This window comes from Cupressus sempervirens, chromosome 5, assembly GCF_028749045.1.
Source record: "Cupressus sempervirens isolate cs-2001-9-10 chromosome 5, ASM2874904v1, whole genome shotgun sequence".
Taxonomy (NCBI): Eukaryota; Viridiplantae; Streptophyta; class Pinopsida; order Cupressales; family Cupressaceae; genus Cupressus; species Cupressus sempervirens.
The window spans coordinates 226511534-226529602 of record NC_143122.1 but is presented as its reverse complement, the minus strand read 5'-3'; the positions used below and the strand labels follow the sequence as shown (position 1 = coordinate 226529602).

Here is an 18069-nt window from a genome sequence, read left to right as displayed (position 1 = left end):
CTTTCTCCTATCCTTCTCTTTTTGTTGTTGTCTTATCTTGTTCAGTGTCTTCTCCACCTCTTCACTAAATAGGGTAAGTGAACTTGATAATGGAAATAGTTGACTACATAGTCTTACCAATTCTTTCCATGCATCGCCTTCTTTTAAAAATATCTTATAATTCCCAAACTATTTGATATTTTAGTAATGGCGTTCCCTGCCTTTGTAAGGGTTCTTTTGATCTCCTTTACCAAATTTCTTGGTTTCTTTATGAATCTAGTAATATTCTCTACCACTTAATGTGTCATTTTCCTCTTCAAGTTCTCTTCGATGATGTTCATGGATGTAGACAAAAAATCTATTTCTCGATCATAAATAGCCTTGATCATTATGTTCAATTGATCAATAAATGTATCATCTTGGTATTTTTCAAATTTAGGTACTAAATTTGCTAAGATTTTTCTAGCCCTTCTCAACACTTCTTCTTTCTCTTCTTCTTGTCTCTAATATCTTTCCTCTTCACTATTCTAAAATACTGCATTATATTTTTCGATTTTAATTTATTGACATCAATAGGTGTGGGAAAGATTTCATCTTCACCTAGATTTCCAACTTCTTCCTTGAATATAAGTTGACTAGTTACTTTTTCTTTACCATACTTGCCTCAAGAGTGACCTTTCTTATTACTTGATATTCTTTCTCACTCTTTTCATGTTTCTCCTTTTGTTGAGCTTCATGAATAATTTCATCTTTCTTCTTTTCTATAATTGTCTTTTCCTGTATGAAAGATAACTTAGCTAGACTAGTTATGTAATTGGTGTGTATTGGTATACTTTTGGTTCATAGAATTCTTTTATGACTCGTAGATTAACCCCTAGGGAATGGATATTTAGATGCAACTATGGGGAGTATCTCTCAACATGGGTAAGGGCCTTGAAGTGGTTAGACATAGGTAACCCATTGTTTATTTTAGTAATCAAAAGATAATATAATAAATAAATAATGGGAAAAACAATAATCAAGTTAATTTTGTGTGTTTCCCATTCCTTAAAAGCTAGTACGGGCTAAGGATGAGACTAGAAGAAGATGCCTTTTGAGACTAACATAGCCAAACAGTATTTTACTCATGAAAAGACTACTCAATTACATATGAAACTCACTTGGGGACCAAGGTCTAGGTTGACCAGACAAGAGTACCCCAAGATAGAGGTTATGTGATGATAGTCTTTCCCTTTTGTACTTTAGTACTGAATTACTAAGATATAAATAAAGTATTTAATATGATCATGTATCTAACATGTTGCACCTAATTGATTCGACCACTGCAATTGAACATCCTTGTTCTGATGGTATGCAATAAAATGTATTCATAACATAAGATTATCCTAACACGTATAATCTTTATTTTAATGCTTCTATTTGAGTGATTTAACAAATGAAATTATAATGTGGCTTTAGATAGTGAAATTATAATGGTCATATTTTAATTATTTCTATATTATGTTTCGCTCTGCATTTTTTTCTTGAACTAAGGATTTCTTAGTGGGGGAATATCATTTTAATCATGTTTCAATAATGCTCTAAGGGATAGGAAAGAGCCTACAACAAAATGCTAAATTGTGAGCCTCTCATTGGGAGGTCTTGGTTTCAAATTTACTCAATCTTAAAAATAATAATAATAAACATCTACAAAAATAACAATAAATAATAAATACCCTTAGCTTTGACTCGTTAATGGTAAAAAAAAGCACTAAGGTGCTAATTTTATTTATTTTAGACTATCAAGACAATTAACTAGAAAATATGTTATCTTCAATCCCATTCAAAGTCAATTTTAAAAAGAGTGCCAAATTGTATGTTTTCCTTTATCATTTTCTTGAGAATTAATTTTCTATGTTGGTGAACCCTTAGCCCCTGCATGACTCAATTCTTTGTAATCAATATGATGAGTAGGTTCTAATTTTTCTTCTTAGTTGGGTATTATGGATGTATTGACAATGATCATATGTTTTGACCTTAAAAGCTCCAACACCGACATAGAAAATAGAAATGCAAATGAATCCTTTTATAGTACATGATATATGATGATATATTTATAGGACAACATCTGAATTGTAGTATATGAAATCTTGTGTTCTATTTAATAGAACCCTAATTGAACTATTATTTAGACAACTTATATCATATAACATCTAAAACTACTCGATACTCCATTCAAAAGACACATAGTTGAACTACAAAATAAAAATGCATATCATATCTCTTTAAAACTTGTAACCTTACTTTCAAATTCATACTAAGCAACTCAATAATAGCAACAAGGCAGAGTATTTGTCTCTGAAACCAGCCACACGTTCCTGAGTTTGCTGTGGACCCCGTAAACATGGTGTCGCTAAGAATTTCTCTGCTAGACATCATCTCCACGTGGAACAACACCTACTCTAAGTCCCTACATAGCGCAGGATATTATTAAAGATTGAATTGCTTCTTTATTCATGAGAAAAGATTGGAACCTCAAGACAAACTTTATGCCAATGTTCGTTGACTTGTAGTCTCTCAATCCATTTATTAATTATTCTCCCAATATGGTAGTGGCCTGCCGAGTTGTATCTGAGCATCTCAAAAAATTAATGCCCATCATTGTGCTCAGTCAGTTCTCCAAAATGCCATTTCTCTTTTGGCATTATGAAAACTTATAATTCCCGTGCCCAGCACTTTGGACTCAAACAATGACCATATGTCAGATTGTTGGCCTTTACTCTATGGAAAGAAAGATCTCGATATAACCCATGGAGAGGCAGTGAAGATTTTACGGCAGTAGTCATGTTATATAAAAGAATAAAGCGAGTTATGGAAATGACAGATTTCGACCACAATGCTCAATGATAGGAAAAAAAGGAAAGTGGATTTGACTTTTAATGACATCTTCTCAGGGAAGACTAGCATAGAATTTTTCTTTAGGAAATTGTTTCACAATATTTGGAATAAAATGCCATTCACCAATATTTGTTCGTCGGGAAAATTGTCTTGTTGTTGTTGGGAAATCAAACTGAATGCATCATAAAGCATCACTTAAATGGGCTTGTGTAACCAAGCTGATTATTCTAAGCTATTTTTTAGAACAATCAAAACATCTCAGATTAACTAACTAGCTTATAGAACAATCAATATTATCTAAAACATCTCAGATTAACTAATTAGCTTATATATAAATATATAGGGAAGCTCATAGTTAAAGCTTTAATTTTTACCATATATAGTTTATTTATCAAATATAAAATTAAAGTCTCAAGAACTCTTGTCTTTCCTATATATATATTATAGAATATATATATAAGCTAGCAGTAGTGGCACACAAACATGGAATAATTAAATAATTATATAGTGATAATTTTCATGTGACAATTTTTTTCTTATTAATTATTGAAATTAAATTTTAAAAAAATTCACTACATAGTGTAGTGGTGAAGTGGTGGTTTCTTTGTTTTGTCCACCAAGATTCAAATCCTTATAATTAGACTATTTATTATTATGAAGAGGTGCATTAATTTTAGTTATAATAATGTAAATAGAACTATGAAAACTTGGATGCCAATTTGTTAGTCCCACCTATTGTATGCCACTTTTATCTATTAGTTCATTTCTGAAAAATGCATTTATCCTATGCTCTATATAAAACATTTCATTAACGGAAAATTTTATAATTTCATTTCTATTTTTTTATTGGCCACTACTAATTTTCCCGATGGTATTTTTTGTTTCCTACTAAAAAAATATAGAGAAATTTATTTGAGAACATGTGGACATTTCTTAAACTTTACATTTGATAGGTGGCACTGTACTTCTACATTTGGTATATATAGTATATACATAGATAGTTGGCTTAAATACATAGACAGGTGAAAAATATAGAGCATTGCTCTGAACTGGACAACTATACATGGTTTGTAATTAAAGTTTTTTTGTTTGCAAATTTAGAATTGCAAGTACTGCATTTCACATTTTCCATCAAGGGATATTGAGGAGAAACAATCATAGAAACTATGGCAGTTGATGGGTACACTGGGGTTTTCTACAGATCATATTGCCTTCACAGGTATTTTTTATTGTTACACACCCACCCCTTCTCTGTATTACATATGCATGACCCCTATCTATATCTGTGTCTTCATTTTTGAAGTTGTGGCTCTTCCATTTATATTGAATTGCTCCTATTATTTGAGAAAATTTGTCTTCTTATTATGAAATCCTAAATAGGTCCTCCATATTCTATTGTGGAATGTGCTTTCTTTTTCAAAATGCTCATGACTTTTGTAGATCTGAGCGGTTTTCTTTCCTTTTGCAAATAATATGTCCCCTTGTGCTTGAAAAGAGGGCTTCAAAATCTTTTGTCAAATGTATCTAAATTTTGATTATTTTAGGATTTGGATTGGAATATGATATTTATATTTAAATTTTTTAGGTGCAAATATCAAATTCTTCATTCTTCATTTGGGGAGGTTGTTGAGATCTATGAGTAGGAATGTAAATCAATTTTTTGAGTTATGGCTATTGGTCTGATGTGTTGTTGATCGTGAATCTTCAGTGTCAAGCAATATAATAGCGTGTAGTGATGGAGAAGAGTTAGACGACCACTGAAGCATTTCTGGCCATTAGATTTCAATATTTTGTTTAGTAGCCTAGGTCCTCAATTCTCATAACTAGACTACCAATTATTTATGTAGTGTGGCTAACTATAGCTCTTCTCTTTTGTCAGCATAGCACATAGGATCTCATCTTTAGTGCTTCCTAATTGTCAAATGGTGCCGGTAAGTTGGGGAATTTAACACATTTGGCTTGTGTGTTAACCACTATGCACTTACAAAGTAATTTATTTTTTCCATATGTTGGGCCTTCAATTCACCATCAATTTGTATTGTTACAAACACACTTCTATGGCATAATAGTTTGCAATCATCGCTGATAATCTGATTGGTTCCAATTTTAGAGCTTCCAACTTATTGTCTATCATGTTTAAATGCACACCCATATTTCTTATATGTATAATAGTAGGTGTTGGAAGCATCAAGGTTCTGAGAGGGGGGTGAATCAGAACACTATTAAATTATCTCAAAATCTGATTTCAGTAAATTCAATTCACAATTTACAGTAGTGAAGAAATCAAATCATACTGAAATGTAAACATTCATTATAAATTGAATAATGCCAACTCACAGAAAGAAGAAACACCAATTTTGTGCCGAGTGGAAAACCCTCGAAAATCCTCACTAATTCATCATAGGGAGAAAAACTACTCCATGAACTTGTATCCTTTATTGAGTTCCAACTCTTTTACAATCAGCAGCTTCTACTACTCAGGGTGTTTAACCCTTTATCAATGCTTTGATTACAACCTCATATACATATACAAATGTGTATATGACATCTATACATGTACACAAGTTTATGATAAAACTTTCAACCTTTTCAGATCTCCTCAAATGTATATATGTCTTCTTTTATGCTTTATACACACATATCCATCCAAGGATTTACAAATGATCTCTATATATAGAGATGAAATTCAAAATGAACTATTACAAGTAAACCAAACTGAACCAGTTAGGGTTGTTAAGAAAACCCTCTTTGCTATTTGAGCAACCAATTGAAATTAGTTACCATTCCAATGTGATCTTTCCTTGTTAAACTGTCTTCCAATACTTTCTTTGTTTTGATAAAAAAAATACATATAATATTTTGGGTTTAATACCCAAAATATTCAATCTTCATGAAAAATGCCATTTTCTTTCTGAATAGAGATTTTTGAAACCTTCATTCTGTTCATGCATATTGTCTTAAGAATCTTCATCTTAGAACCTATTTTGATGAAGAAAATTCTTCATTACATAAAATTTGCTTTGATTTTCATTTTTCAGCAACTGCGTTCTTCATTTAGGGTTTACAGAATTTCGAGTTGAATCTTAGCCAGAACCTAACAACATTAAACAAAATCTTCTTTGCTCCCCTTTTAAAAATTCCTTTCGTAAGCTCTGATAAAATTATTTTTTCATGACTATGTGTTCTTCTTTATTCCTTTTAAATTCAAAAACATTTTAATCAAGCTGTCTGTTGAAGAAAACTTTTTCAAAAACCAAAACTATGATCTTCCATTTAAGGTTTCTTCCAAAACCCTACTATTTTCTTTTTGTTTAAAAATACTTGACTGTTTTATTTTCAAAATCTTTTTGACAAAAAAAAAATGAACTACACATAATTCTTTTAAGTTTCTATCACAAATAGAAAATGCCTCTTTCAAACTGACTATTCCTTTCAAGATTAATGAAAAAAACTTCATCTTTGTGTTGTCGAAAAATTGAAAAGAAAACTTTTATTCTACTTTTGACTCTGTGCTATCAAAGAACTGAAAACAAAACTTTTATTCTACTTTTGACTCTGTGCTGTCAAAGAACTGAAAATAAAACTTTTATTCTACTTTTGACTTGAAGAGGCTAGTTTTGAAGTTTAAACCAATGATCAAGACAAGAAAGATCTTTACCTTTGTTCATACCTAAATATTTTCAAACAAAAGTGACGTGAGCCACCATCACTTTCCTTTGTTCTCATTTTTCCATGGAAAAGACTTTGTTCTCATTTTTCTATGCAAACATAGATTTAAATTAGAAGGAGATAAAAAAATATGAAACCATGTTCTTTATAAACCCCATAAAAAATTGATGAGTCCAATAAGAACCTTAGCCATTGTAGATGATAGAAAGCCAGTAATGCATTTACGCTCTGCACAAAACCATATATATTACAGACCTCAAGCATTTTTCCATATTTGCATAAAAAAAGCTTTCTCAATGTTGTTTGCGATAACAAAGAAGACTATCAGGTAGAATGCCCACAACCTTAAGCAGTTTTTATTTTTGTTTGGAGTCCACCTTACAATTTTGATAGATGGCAAGATTTCTTTCAGCATGCAATCTTGTCTTTAATCATAGGTACCATCTGTGACTTTCAATTTATTATGCAAGTGTCATGTTATATTGGGACTTTTTAAAGTTGCCGCCAAACACATTACCATTTTAATGTATGTATTATGTACAAAGTCCCAAGCCATGCGTAACCAATTTATACCTTATTTTTACCACCACCTCTATTATGCATTTGCCACCTTTTTAATTACATATTTTGCCAACTTTCTGAATGTCATCGTGGTCAACAATCTGCCCCATTTTTGATGCAAAAATTTTCACCATCTCATATATACAAGGTGAAAAAACATAAAATCAACTTATATATACAAGATAATGAATAAAAATACAATATTGATTTACCATGAAATACCGATTATTAGACAAAATCTTAACCAACTAACCTGAATCAACCAAAAAACTGATAAAGTTGATAAATCATTCTGAGAAATCAAATTTGAAACCAATAAACGAATCTATGAAACCAAATCTCTGAAACCAATCTATGAAATGCTGATTACTCCCCCAAAATTTTTGCATAAAAAATTTGACCATCTACTTTTCATGAATTCTTTTTGTGAAAGGAGTAGAAACCTAACATAGAATAGTTATTAGGAAGACTTTTTATGCCAGTATTGATTGAGAGAAAACTCCCAATCGTGTTCCTAACTATGTAAACAGTTCTCTTGGTAGTGCCTTTGTAAAAATATCAGCCACATGTCCTTGAGTAGGCACATAAACCAATTTGAATTCATTATTTTGAACTTTATCTCTCAAGAAATGAAGTTTAATGGCTATGTGTTTTGAACGTGAGTGCATAACTGGGTTTTTTTTTAATTCAATGGTAATCATATTATCACACATTATTGAAATAGGTTTTGAAACCTGAATGACCAAATCAAATAACTAATAATCCATCCAAATTAATTGAGTATAGCATGTTGTAGCTACAACATATTCAGATTCACAAGTTGATAAATTTACACAATCCTATTTCTTACTATGCCAAGCAACCAAACACTCACCAAGAAAGAAAGTTGCACCAATAGTGCTCTTTTTATAATCAGATCATCCCCAATCTACATCAGTATAACCGGTGAGGATACCATAAACCATAATCAAGAGTGCCTTGAATATATTTTAGTATTCTATGCACTGCATTAAGATGCGATTGCTTCGGATCAAATTGAAATCTTGACACCATACATACAACTTGCATTATATCAGGTCTAGATACAGTTAGATATAGTAAGCTTCCAATCATAGATCTATAAATAGTCTGATTAACTAAAGGTGAATCATCATTCTCTATTAATTTACAACCAATTTCTATAGGAGTGCTAATAGGTTTGCATTCTAACATATTGAATTTCTTCAACATTTATTTGGCATATTTTGTTTGGGATAGAAATAATCCATGTTCTAGCTGTGAGACTTGCAAACCAAGAAAAAATGTGAGCACACCTAACATTGACATCTCAAATTTAGATTCCATGATTTTAGAGAAATCTTTTACTGAATCATCATTAGTAGATCCAAAAATGATGTCATCCACAGATTTCTACAGCCAAAATGTCATCATTTATAACTTTGATATACAAAGTGTCATCCGCCTTTCCACAAGAAAAACCATTTGACATTAAATGTTTATCCAACCTGGAGTACCAGGCCCTAGGAGCCTGTTTTAAGCCATACAAAGCCTTTTTCAGTCAGTAAACATAATCAGATTTGTTAGAGGATTCAAAACCTTCTGGCTGTTCCATATATACCTCCTCTTCAAGATACCCATTTTAGAAGGTAGTTTTAACATCCATCTAGTAAACAGTGAATCTTTTATAACTAGCATAAGCAAGAAAGATTCTAATTGATTCCATTCTTGTAACTATTGCAAAGGTTTCACCGAAGTCAATCCCTTCTTGTTGAGCATAGCCTTTATAGACAAATCTAGCTTTGTTTCTGTACACTTTACTTTCTTCATTCAGTTTATTACGGAATATCCACTTTCCACCTATGACATTTTTGTGACTAGGTATGGGAACAAGTTCCCAAGTCTTATTTTTCTCTACTTGATTTATTTCCTCCTGCATAGCATTTTTCCAATAGGAATCTAATAAGGCTTTAGCAACATTCTTTGGTTCAAAGTCAACTATTAAGAAGAAATGTTCAACAATATTTGCTTGTTATCCTATTTTGGCTTTTCTTCTAGTTAGAATTCCTTTCTCTACATCTCCAATAACTTGAGACTTAGGATGTCTTTTAGCTATTATTCTGGAAGAGGTTTTCATTTTTGAACCAACACTAGTTATTTTAGGACTTGAGCAATTTTTTGGTTCAGTTTCATGAACCAGTTCATTTTCATTAGTAAGTTCATGTTTATCATTTTCAATATGTTCATCATGTATAGTTTCTAATTTCTGAAAAGATGAATCTTCATGATCTTTTTGACCATTACAGCACATAGAATTTTCATCACATATGACATTTATAGCTTCTATAACTTTGTTCATCCTTTTATTATAACATTTATAGGCTTTGCTATGTGTGGAATACCCAAGAAAGATCCCTCCATCCGACCTTGTGTTAAAATTTTCTAAAGAATCATCGTTCTTTTTTATAAAACATTTGTAGCCAAAAATCTTAAAATTCTTGACATTTTTTATTTCTCCATTCCATAATTCATATGGAGTGTAGGCAGTTCTCGCTCTGATTTGTGCTCTATTAAGAATGTAAACAGTTGTATGAACAACTTTTTTCTAGAATTTATCAAGCAATTTTGCTTCATTCAGCATGGTTCTTGCCATTTCTTTTATAGTTATGTTCTTTCTTTCTACAACACCATTTTGTTATGGTGCCCTAGCAGTAGAGTATTGTCTCTTTATGCCATTTTTTTCACAATACTCAACAAATTCTTGAGAGGTGAATTCTCCTCCCCTATCTAATCTTAAACATTTTATTTTTAAATCAGTCTCTCTTTTTACCATCTTTGTGAAAATTTTGAAGTGTTCAAAAGCTTCTAATTTATGTTTCAAAAATGTTACCCAAACCATCCTTGAATAATCATCTATAAATAGCATAAAATATTTTTCACCATATAGTGAAGCTATTTTAGTTGGACCACACAAATCAGTGTGCACTAATTCAAGTGGTCTATTTGACAAGTATTCTTTTGTTTTAAAAGAAACTCTTGTTTGTTTGCATTTAACACACTCTTCACAAATATTTGCTGGTTTGGTAATTTGTTGTAGTCCTATAACCTTTTTATTCTTGGTAATTCTAGCAAGATTATTAAAGTTTAAATGTCCCAATTTTTTGTGCCATAGCCAATTTTCTTCTACTTGACTCTTTGGACAAGTATTAACTAATGAAGTTTCTTAGAAAATTGAATCTATTAGGTTATAGAGATTACTATTTGTTCTCAAGCCACTAGCAATGACTCTATCCTTTCCATTTTTTATATAACATCCTTTTGCATTAAAGGAAATGGAATACCCACTGTCACAAATCTGACTTACACTTAGCAAGTTATGTTTTAAACCTTCAACAAAGTACACATCATGAATTGGTGTGTCTTTATTCAAAATTATTGAGCCTTTTCTAGTAATGTAGGCTCCTGAGTTATCACCAAATCAAACAAACCCTCCATCAAAATTTTCTAGGGCTTTAAATTTGCTTTTGGATATAGTCATATGATGTGAACAACCGCTATCTAATACCCACATTGCAAGTTTTTGAGTAAATAGTGTTGTTTCAACAATTAAGGACTTTTCTGTTGCCTTTACTTGCTTCCATATTTGTTTTGGTCTCATATTCAATTTACATTGATTTGCATAATGACCATAATGAAAGTATTTAAAGCACCTAATTAACACTTTTCTTTTTCCTTGATTAATGCTATTTTCACAAAAGATAGCCTTGTGCGCAAAAATATTACAATTAAAATAATAACCATTGAAAAATAACCTCTTTTTTCTAGCTAGTGGATTCTTCAGATGAACTCTACAAGACTTTTAATTTTTTATCATTTTCCTCAAGCAAGAGTTTTTTATTTTATATAATTAAATTTGCTTCCTCTAACTCTTCTTGAAGTTTTTGATTTTCAATTTCTTGATTAGAAATCAACTTCTTTAGTCTTTTAAGTTCTTGCAAAGATTTCAGTAGTTCTTCTTCTAGATCTTCTTTTACATTTGAATCAAATGAGGATTCAGATTCATTAAATTTAGGTTTAGGGGTGTGGACTATTTTAGCCATGAATAGTCTTTCCCCTTCTTCATTAGCTTCATTGGATTCTTCATTTGAATCTTCTTTTGAAAGAAGAATTTTCTTCTTGTAATCCTTAAATGTTTTATTCTGATTCCAAGGCTTCTTTTTTGAAAACTTCTCAATTTTCTCATCACAATCTTCTAGTTTCACATTTGGACACTTTGTAGCAAAGTGTCCTAATTCACTACAACTGAAGCATTTAGGTTTGCCTTTATATTTCATTCTCATTCTTCTAACTAGCAATGCTTCTAAAGCATTTGTTAGATCTGAGTCACTCTCATCATGCTTTTCAGCCTTAAAAGTTGATTCTTTTGATGAGGAACTAGCTTGATGGCTAATCCTCATTTCATATGCAATTAATGTACCTTGAAGTTGATGTAGGGTCATTTTTGAGAAACTTTTCTTTTCTTCTAACGTAGATATTTTTGTTTCAAATTTAGGTAAAACTAACTTAATAACCTTTGAAACTACATCATGTTCTTCTATCTCTTCTCCTAGACCCTTTTTGGCATTTACAACTTCATCTACTCTTAAAATATATGCAACAATAGTTTCATCTTCATTCATTTTTAGATTTCCAAACTGTGTTTTAAGAGTAATTAGTTTAGACTCTTTTACTTTATTGTCACCTTGATATATTGTTTCAAGTTTAACCCATATATCATTGGCTGATTTTCATTAAATAACTTTGGCAAAGACATCTCTAGAGAGACCACAAAGAAGGGAATATCTTGCCTTCTTATCCAATTCAGATTTCTATTTTTCATTAGCATCAGTAGGGATTGTTGTTGGGACAATATATTTTGTTATTACAACATTCCACATCCTTACATCTAAGGAATGTATTAAGGTTTCCATCATAACTTTTCAGAAAACATAATCGTTTCCATCAAATAGCAAAGCCCTATTAAGAGAAGCTCATTTAGATTGTGCCATGATTTCTACTTAATATCCTTGGAACAATTGCAAAAAGGAATCCTATGCTCTGATACCACTTGTTGGAAGTATCAGGGTTTTGAGGGGGGGGGGTGTGAATCAGAACACTATTAAATTATCCCCAAATCTGATTTTAGTAAATTCAATTCACAATTTATAGCAGTGAAGAAATCAAATCATATTGAAATGTAAAAATTCATTATAAACAAAATAATACCAATTCATAGAAAGAAGAAACACCAATTTTGTACTGAGTGGAAAATCCTCCAAAATCCTCATAGTTTCATCATAGGGAGAAAAACCACTCCGTGAACTTGTATCCTTTATTGAGTTCCAACTCTTTTACAATTAGCAGCTTCTACTAAGGGTGTTTAACCCTTTATCAATGCTTTGATTACAACCTCATATACATATACAAATGTGTATATGACATTGTTGCTTGACTTTAAGTCACCCTTTTTTTTGGCAATATTGAGTCATATAGTCATCAAGTTAGTCTGGTGTCTAAGTCTAAGTCTTTATAGGTAGGTAATCTTTCCCAGGTTTCCCTTCATTTTCCATCTTGTTTTAAGCCAGGTGGGATGTTTTCAAGGTCTCATTAATTGGGTAGGTTGTAGCCCCCAATCTAGCAAAGATTATGATCTTTCAATTAATGATCTTTTCAGCAGAAGAATGGTTGGGGATTACGATTTTCAAGCATTCAGAAAGTTTACATATGGATAACACATTGAAAAAATTGGTTTTGGAAGTTTCAGATTTTATTCCTTGTGCATTCAGTTGTTGAAACCTTTCTTATACTAAATGAATGCATATGTGCCAACATGGCTTTCAGCAACAGAGTATAGACAATCACAGATTGAATCACATCTTAGATTGTTTATAGTTTTGAGCAAGGTCCAAACAATAGAACTTTGGAAAGAAGTCTTCTTATTAATACAAGACTATGGATGCAGTTCTCTAAAGGCTCTTTGATTGAAGTAATCACTTCAAGAAGGTATGTTAATGCTAGCAGTATTGTATCACTATAATCTTATGAAGGCAAAAAAATTTGGGATAGTTCCAAATCAAATTATGATTAGTCTCCTTTGAAGATAAGAAAGGATAAGGCTATGAATGTTTTTATCATAAAACTCTGCCTACATTATGTTGAATCTTACCAAGTCACAAAAGAATTAACTCTGATTATGAAGGAGCCGTGGCTTTTCAAGGTAAGCAACGGATGAACAATGATCATTAAAGAATTAAATTATTATTATTTGGTTATATGAATAGTCTTTGTTATATTTTGAGGCTTAGCAAGCATATTATGAGGATGTATTTATGGTGCACGACATGATTCTCGGGCCTATTCAATAGAACAGTGATAGACATGGTATGATTCCAAATTGTGAACAGAGAATGTATTGATTATGATAGAAATGAAAAAAGTCAGTCTTCAAGGAGTTCTTCTTTGTCGAAATGATCTAATATGATCAGGTAATAATCTTCAGATGCCTAACAACTCAAAACAAAAAGAGTTTCAGATGCAGAAGTGGCCATTAGAATGCACAACATAAAGAAAGATGCATGTTCGATAGTCAAATAAGGTCAATGTTTTCAACAAAATGAAGGTATGGACCGATTCTTTAGGACAAAACAAAGCCATTGGAAGAAATAACATGAGAAACAATGAAGAAATAGCAAAGATATGGCTCGACGAGTTTTCCAATTTGCGCTATGCCATTGCTTTTGTGCACCAATAGAGTCAGAAACCCGCCAACGATTTTTCAACATTATATGGCTTCTTTTCAAAAACTATCCACTTGGGTCTTCTTGAAATGCTTCGAAGAACGTTTCATATTTAGAGAGTTTGGCCTGAAATAATGTGTAAAGGGTCGAGGCAGAAATCTTGAAATCTAGTGCGCCATTGTCATTTTCACACTCGTTTCTCCAAAACCTGCCAGCTCGAATCTTGGGGATCTTGACTCGTTTTCAAAAACTAATGATTTGGGTTGTTTTCAAATCTTTCAAAGAACATTTTCGATTTTGGAAGCATGGCCTAAAGATGCTTCTATCATTCAGGGCAAAAAATCCAAAATCCAGTGCGCCGGAGGCATTTGCGCACTCAGTTTGTGAAATCTCATCGGTTTGTATCATGATGATTTCAAACTCTTTTTGAAAATTGATAATATGGGTCGTTCTCAAATGGCTCAAAGAATCTTTCTTGTGTTGAAAATATAGTGTGAAAATACTCCAAAGAGTTAGAGTGGGATTCCACATTTTTGATGCTTCAAAGGTGCACTGGTTACAATATTTGAAATTATAATGGTAGAAAAGGGGCTCGAGAGGCAACTTTAGTGTCTTGTTTGCTATACAAAAGCTGAAAGATGATCAGAATGTCAAGCATATGCAGACGTATGGCATGAATCTGCAAGAATAAGTTTGAGACTATTGATTTGGTTACACGGATACTTATTCCTGTAATAGTATTACAAAACCATAATCATTATAATCTCTTTGAACGAGGCCATAACTACAACATTAATATGCAAGCCATTGAGATAGAGGTTAAAAAAAAAAAAAGATGCTTCATACTGGACAAGAGGTGGTACTTGTTGGAGGTGCCCACAACTTACATCGACACGAGAAGTTATCAATTGTTGTCTCAAAAGCTCTTTGTGGTCACTCTATTCATGAGACAAAGTCATATGGGAGATTTGGGGGTTGTCGGTCTAATCACTGGTGCTACTGCTTTTGAGAGTGTTGAGGATTCTGATGAGGAGGATGATCTACTAGTAAGCCAAGAAGATCAACATTTTAATTATGACAACACTAATGGTGATATTGCAGATGAAGATATGACAAGATCTCAAGAACTCTGATATAGACTAGAACCACAACTCTGGAACAATCAATTATGATGAGATCACATAGCATTTTTGGGGATTTTTCTATGAATGCACCTGACCCTGTGGTTGTAGATATGTTAAGGCAAGAGCCAAAACAGGACACGCTAGTACGGCTAAAAGTCACTCCTATTGACACAGCGACTTTTGAGGAGGAGGAGGTATGTTGGATGATGCAAGAGTACCTTGATCTACGAGAGAAATATGTCTTTAGAGAAAATGTTGCTCCATGGGAAAAGGAGATCATAACAGATCCTTGTACACCTAAGAGAAATCCTAATCCATTTCATTATGAGCATGAGTCAACGAGTGAACATCATTTTGTAATAGAAGATGGCGTGGTACATGTTTATGCAAATAAAGATGCAAAGAAAGAACCTTTTCTAGTTGCTGATTCAACCACATTCTTCACTGATTTACATCGGATCCTTAGAAGCATAGCCTTAGGAAATGTTAGAACAATGTGTTATCATCGCTCACATCTTCTTGAAGCAGGTAGTTGGCTTTGATATGGTTGATGATGAAAGCAAGCCTAAAAGGTGACCAACGAAGCACATGTCGACACCTGCTCAATGGACAAATGCATTTAATCCTGCTTTTTCATATTATGCTTACTATTGTTATGAAAAATTGTACACGCTAAACAAGCTTCGCGAATCTAAAGGAAGGACAACAATTAGATTCTAGCCCCACTATGGCGAGGCTGATGATATTGATCACTTGGCTGCAACATTCCTGGTGACTCATAATATTGCCCATGGAAATAATCTTAGGAAGTCACCTAGTTTGCAGTATTTATATTATCCTACTCAGATTGGTTTAGCTATGTCTCCCTTGGGCAATAAATCACTTTTTCTGGATTACCATCGAAACCCTTTTCCAACGTTTATTTTTTTTTTTGCTTGAGGCCTCAATGTATCACTTTCAATAGATGACCCGCTACAAATTCATTTAACAAAAAAGCCTCTTGTAGAGGAATACAGTGTTGCAGCTCAGGTATAGAAGCTTAGTCCATGTGATCTTTGTGAAATAGCTCGTAATTTTGTCTACCAGTCTGGATTCTCTCATGCTTGCAAGTCCCATTGGGTTGGAAGCTCATATTTTATAAGAAGGCCCGAAGCATAGATATATGTCAAGGAAAGGATACGATGCCTCCATTTGTCCATACATTTGCAGAGTTATGATAAAAGATTCTTGAAGACAAACCGAAGGTGTTGGAGGATTCTAGTGACATGTGCCACTAAGTTAATCTCCAAATAGCAGGACAAGGCCGTAAGAGAAAATTGTTCTATTAAGAAAGGAAATGAGTTTCTGTTTCCATCAAAATGAAAAGGCCATGTGTCATGAAATAGAGAGGATTTTATTTTTCTTAAGGCGTTTACAAAACTGAAAAGTCAGGACCATTTTGAGATTTAGTTTTATGAAACTGAAAAGTCATCATAAGGAGAAGCTGAACAAGCATCTTGAGGAAGCCTATTTATGGTAAATCTTTTTCTTAGAGAGGGGTCAGAAAATTGTTGGTATGAAGGGAGATTGCATAGAAAATCACGCTAGGTATCAATTCTTTATTGTCCAGGGGTTCTTCTTTTCATGCATATAGTCAGAGTGCTAGAGTAGAGGAAAGAGCATTTTTTTTCATTGCATATAGGGAAGGGAAGAGTTAATATTCTAGAGCCAATAAAGAGGATTTTATGTCAATGGTTTTCTGTTCCATTCAATTAGTCGTTGCTTCTATGTGTCTTTCTTTTTTTGAATTACAGAAGGAGAGAAAATATGTTTTATTCTTTTGTCATGAGGATATGAATTAACCACAGTAAGAAGTGCTTTGGGGTATTTAGAGAAAGATTCATTGGAAGTCTTTAATCGTCTCATTTATTTTTCTATTAGCGTTTGCTATAGGTTAATTAAATGCTGAGTATATGGATTTATAAGAATTGTGAGTTATATTGCTTGGTTTATAGATTAGAAAGTTTTTCTTGCCTGGATTAAGTCTCATATAGGCTTAATTTAGTTCTCCTCTTCTGCTCTCGAGTTAAGAGCATACCTCGTGTTAGTTTAGGAGAGAAACATAATTCCTTGAAAATTATTCACATAGGGAGCTGTACCTTAATTCAGAGGGAAACAAGTTATTCTTAGAAATAGTTTCCCAACTGTTGTGTAAGGTTGTTCTTCATTACGAATTGGGGAAATTAAAAGGAGAATAAGAAGAAGAACAATCTATTTACCAACAGACATCTATACATGTACACAAGTTTATAATAAAACTTTGAACATTTTTAGATCTCCTCAAATGTATATATGTCTTCTTTTATGCTTTATACACACATATCCGTTTGAGAATTTACAAATGATCTCTATATATAGAGATGAAATTCGAAATGAAATGTTACAAGTAAACCAAATTGAACCAATTAGGGTTGTTAAGAAAACCCTCTTTGTTGTTTGAGAAACCAACTAAAATTGGTTACCATTCTAATGTGATCTTTCCTTATTAAACTATCTTTCAATACTTTCTTTGTTTTGATAAAAACAATACATATAATATTTCGGGTTTAATACCCAAAATATTCAGTCTTCATGAAAAATGCCATTTTCTTTCTGAATAGAGATTTTCAAAACCTTCATTTTGTTCATGCATGTTGTCTTAAGAATCTTCATTTTAGAACCTATTTTGATGAAGAAAATTCTTCATACAGTTACATAAAATTTGCTTTGATTTTCATTTTTAACCAACTGCCTTCTTCATTCAGGGTTTACAAAATTTCTATTTGAATCTTAGCAAGGACCCAATAGCATTAAACAAAAACTTCTTTTCTCCCCTTTTAAAAACTCCTTTCATAACCTCTGATAAAATTATTTTTTCATGACTATGCATTCTTCTTTATTCCTTTTTAATTCAAAAACATTTTAATCAAGCTGTCTGTTGAAGAAAGCTTTTTCAAAGAACAAAATTGTGATCTTCCATTTAAGGTTTCTTCCAAAACCCTACTATTTTCTTTTTCTTTTTTTAAATGCTTGACTGTTTTATTTTCAAAATCTTTTTGACAAAAAAA

At 32.2% G+C, this 18069-nt stretch overlaps 2 pseudogenes; both read left to right on the top strand.

Annotated features, from left to right (window-relative positions):
- The first annotated feature begins 14818 nt into the window (after positions 1-14818).
- Positions 14819-15492, top strand: LOC149555261 (AMP deaminase pseudogene; annotated as a pseudogene).
- A 7-nt stretch (positions 15493-15499) lies between these two features.
- Positions 15500-16141, top strand: LOC149555260 (AMP deaminase-like; annotated as a pseudogene).
- The last annotated feature ends 1928 nt before the right edge of the window (positions 16142-18069 follow it).